Consider the following 4,912-nt stretch of genomic DNA (forward strand, 5'->3'; position numbering starts at 1 on the left):
GGCTGCTGAGGCCACAGATACCTCTTGGTCCTCTTGGCCTTGGTTCCCAAAAGCCAGTGGTGGCAGGAAGAGGCAGGAGAGGAAAGCAGCCCCTGCTCTGGGAGCCTCACAGACTGTAGAGGAGAGCAGCTAGCCTGGGGTGGAGGCAGTTGGATCCTGGGAGTGGCTAACCACAGATGCTCTGGTTGGGTAGCACCCCCTGGAAGAGCATCTAGATCCCAGAGCAGACCCCCACCCAAGAGGAGGGGGCATGAGTTTCAGGGGCCACCCTCCAGTAGGCTGTGCTGGCTGAAGTTGGGCACTGGGGACAGGATGTAGGTGGTAGTGGAACCAGGGGCATTACCAGTTGGGAGGGTAGACTGGCAGGTAGGAGGCGGGTGCTGCCTCCAAAGTGAGGCTCTGTGACTCCCGCTGGACAGTCCCCCAGGGTCTGCAGTGTCCTGGAGTAAGTGGAGGGGCCAGGCTCTGTGCTCAGGGGAGAGGGATGAGAGCCTGCTGGTGCTCCCTGCAAAGTTTCCCCCTTTCCCCCTCTGCTTTCCTGGGCCCGCGAAAGGGATAGAGGGGCCACAGAGGCCTCTCAGAGGGCACGGATGGAGTGGGCATCACCTTCTCCCCACTGTGCCCAGTGCCTGCCAGACCTGGGCTGCTCCGTGGCGCCCCCTCCCTGCGGTCCCCTAGCAAACCCTTCATGCTGAAGCCGTCAGTGGTCAGTGGGCGTGGGCTGGGGACCGGAGGGCCGCTGGGCCCAACCGAGCAGCGTGGAGGGGCCAGGTCCTGGGCGAAAACTCCCCGCATGCCCCTGCTCTGCCAGAGCCACCACAGGGCCTCAGCCTGTGGTGCGGCCTCAAAGTCTCGACTGGGATCAGGCTTGCGTCCACGCCCCAAGGCTGCCCTTGGCCTGGGTCTCTGAGGGATTTTTAGGCATCTTGCAGAGAATCATGCGTTGGAGGAGAGATTGTGGCGGATGGAATCCTGCCGGCCCTCCCCCCGCCATCGCCCCCACCCCCCCACCCCCAATGAAGGGGAACGCAGCCTGGACCTGACGCATGATTGGGCGCTTCAGCCTAGGCGGGGCTGCCGCCTGGTTCACCAAAGCCAACTTCTTGACCAAGTATTTGCGGGGTGTATGTGTGTGTGTGTGTGTGTGTGTGTGTGTGTGTGTGTGTGTGCTTGTGAGGCTGCAGGTATCTCTTCTTCCTCCTCGGGAGGACGACTCTCACCCGTGAAGCCCCAGGTGTGGGTTGCTACAGGCCACAGGCAGAGAAGGCAAGCCACGTGGGAGGGCGTGGGACAGCCCGGAGGTCCCGGAGGGCACAAAGCAGTGGGGCAGTGTGGTGAGGCGGGGCTCGGGGCCTGAGCTAACCCAGTCTTTTTAAAGAGCACTAGATTGGGAGTGAATAGCTCCATTCTACCCTGTTTTCACCGCTCTTTGAAGTAGGATCTCAATAAAAGATGTGGAGCTGAATTGTATGACTACCCTGAAACAGGTATTGCCAAGAACAAACGAATGCTATTAAATGGCCATAACGTTTTAGAAGGGGAAGGCGTCCTATGGGTGGTTGAGTCTAGCCCCTTCATTTCACAGTGGAGCACACCAAGACCTGGAGAAGGAGCGCCTTGTGCAGAAAGTGATTAGAGCAGGCCCTCAGGTCATGTTTCAGTCCACGTGCCCCTGGCTAGGTCATTCAGTCACTCTGTCATCTCCTGTTCATATTGTTCACCTTTCGTCTGAGGAATGAAACATCCTAGCTAATATGGAAGATTAGGTTGGTATTTGTGGAACCAAGCAGAGAAATCTGTGTAGATTTTAATTTGTATTTCTCTTATTTTGAGCATTTCTTTTTTCACATGATTAAGGGCTATTTTTATTTCTTATATTAACTGCCTATTCACATTTTGCCATGGAGTTAGTGGTCTCATTTTTCTCAAAAGAAACTCATATATTAGAGATAATTACTCTTTTTCTGCAATATTGGTTACAAATATTTTTCCCAGTTAATAAATTTTCTTCTCACTTTTGTTATGATATTCTCTGCCCTGCAAAAAGTCTTATTTTTGTAATTGCATGTATCAATTTTTGCAATTTTTTTGCGTATGATTAGAGATGTTTCTCCAGGTAGTAGATGAATTAACTCGTGTTTTTGGTCAATATATATATATTTTTACATATATATACACATTTATATTTTTGATCCATTTTGAAATGTATGCCTGTGTGAGGTGTGAGGAATGGATCAAGTTCTATATTCTTCAGAACATGTTTTAAAATTCAGGACTTTATAAAATTAACAAAGGGATCTGTTCAGCATGTATGGACCCACATTCTCTGCTATAATCGGAGTAGATAGTGCAGGACAACAGTAGGCTTCTGTTCCACTCCCAGCTCATCCTTATGGAGGAACCAATGCTAATGCCAAGCCCTGGAGACCAGGAGAATAATCAGTGCTCATCTCTACTCAGGTCTCGCTTCCTCTTCTCAAATCTGCTGATCATCCACTTGTCTTATGGCCATTTACCCTGGGTGGCTGTGTGCTGGGGGTGTGGCTTCTTTTTTGTACAGGATTTCCCTGGGAGTTATTCTTCACAGGTACAAGTTGCTGCTGCTGGGTTCATGCTTAGTATGGAATTTCTGGCAGTTGATCTTTGCAAAGGGCTTTGCTTACCTCCCGGTTGTACTTGCTAACCTGAAAAGTGGTTTTGCTTCTCTGTTTGGGCCTTTAGAAATCTCTATCCTGAGTATTTGTACATCAGTGTTCTCTTGGCAGGCTGTGTGTATTGTCCTTGGTCAGTGGGAACCAAGACCAAGATTTTATTTTGCTAGAAGTGAGAAGGGTCACTTACAATAACAACAACAATAATAATAATTAAAAGATACTGAATGCTTACAACGGGCAAGGCACCAGGTTTACCCCCAACACTCATCAGGGCAAGGCAACAATACTTACTATAGGGGTCCATTCCATATGTCTACACACTTAAAAGTTAGATATCAAGCAAGATACCAAATATGTTCTTTCCTCTTGTCAAATGTGCCTTCATAACTACCTGGAAGGACAGATTCAAATGCAGAATTCTTAGAATCCCTTGAGTTCCATGCCAGAATGTGGCAGCATGAGGAGAAATGGGCCTCTGCCTCTAGGCTGCCTCTCTTCTCATCCTACCTCTTACTTTGTCCATGAGGGGCCTTGCACACAAGTCCATGCGTCCCAGCTTCAGGTACATGCTCTCCCACCCCACAAATAGCTGTCCCTTCAGGTCAGCCTCTGGTCAGGAGAGTACCCTCCAGCAGAGCAGTCCAGAAGTTAGCCCTGTAAATGGGCTCAGGACCATTTATGTAGGTAATTCCAGTGTCCTGGACACCTGGAGTCTGGTCCTACAAGAGGTGGGGGAGGTGGTGGGTTCTAGGTGGGCATGTCTTCATAGCCCTGCAAAATCTTTGCTCCATAAGGAAAAAGGGAGTCCATATAGGGCTTCATGCTCCTTAGATGTATTTAACTCATTCAATCCTTACAATAATTCCATGAATTAGGTACTACTATGTTCCTTTTACCAATGAGGAAACAGAGACTTAGAGAGATTAGGTCCACTTCCCAAGGCCAAAAGAGTACTAAATGCAATTAGGAATTACAGTTTGGGCAAACCTTATCTTCTGAACTGGAAGGATTTCCCTATCACACTATTCCCTTATACTTTCTGTGTTAACATTAATTTCTCCCCACAGCGATACTGTGGAGTTATCTGTATGATTATACAAGCACTCAATAAAGTTGTTAGGGATCTTCATTTTTGACCATCACCTGAGCCTCCTTTACTCATAAAATTAAGGTATCTCTAAGATATTTTCCAGCTGTAGAATCCTATGATTCTTAGGTAGACATGATTACAGTTTCCCCTTCAGTAAGCTTGGACAGTGTTCCAGGAAGTGTACCTGAAGGTAGCACAAAACTGCTGCTGCTACTACTAGTTAGTGATAATAAGTATTAAATTATTATGGGAGCCTACCCACCATTGAGATTGCCACACATCTTTAAAATTTTGAAACACAAATTGACATCTTAAGGATCCTCTCATTGTTCTTACTAGGAAACGCTCCAAAAAATTTAGAGAAGACATATTAATCCGCCTATAGGGTCCACTTAGAATATGTAATGATGTCAGATTCAGTGATCCACATCTAACAGCCAGATGTGACCCCCTATTATAACTGACCTAAAACATTTAAAATGTACTAGAAAGGGGTGCTTGGCCAGCTCAGTTGGTTAAGTGTCTGCCTTGGCCCAGGTTATGATCTCAGGGCCTGGAATTGAGTCCCTTATGGGGCTCCCTTCTCAGCAGGGAGCCTGCTTCTCCCTCTTCCTCTGCCTCTCCTTACTACTCATGGTCTCATTTTCTCTCAAATGAATAAAATCTTTAAAAAATGTACTGCAAGTATAACATATGTTATTAGTTATATGACTAATTTTTCATATTTTCTCTTTGAGATTAGAAATCTCATGCAGGAGTTTCCATGGGGCTTTATTAGAAAGGAACACTATAGCTGAATTATTACCAGGAGCACAAAAGAATTATACCAGGGCCCATGCTTAGACTAACAAAATCAAATGTGTGCTGAAGTTGTAGATGTCTGTACATTGCAGGTTGGTCTGCAATTCAATTAGACTGTAAATTAGACTTTATATAGAATATAGGTAATTACATTCGAAAGATAGACTCTGGATATCTGGGAATGCTTTTTAGAATAGGTCCTATTCAAATATGGATTAAAGAGGCCTTTTCTTACTTGTCTGATCTAGTTCTTTCATGTTATCTTTATTGAATAGAGAATATAAAGAAACTCTACCTTCAGTGGAAAATCATGGAAACTTTTTATTGATTTGATCTTAGACTATAGTGTCTATCTATTAGAGTTCAA

At 46.2% G+C, this 4,912-nt stretch overlaps 1 pseudogene; it reads right to left on the bottom strand.

Moving 5' to 3' along the window:
• Positions 1-211: 211 nt before the first annotated feature.
• LOC123391396 lies at positions 212-3,222 on the bottom strand (annotated as a pseudogene).
• Between the last annotated feature and the right edge of the window lie 1,690 nt (positions 3,223-4,912).

The sequence above is a fragment of the Mustela putorius genome, unplaced genomic scaffold (genome assembly GCF_011764305.1).
Source record: "Mustela putorius furo isolate JIRA1106 unplaced genomic scaffold, ASM1176430v1.1 tig00000224_pilon_pilon_pilon, whole genome shotgun sequence".
NCBI classification, from domain to species: Eukaryota; Metazoa; Chordata; class Mammalia; order Carnivora; family Mustelidae; genus Mustela; species Mustela putorius.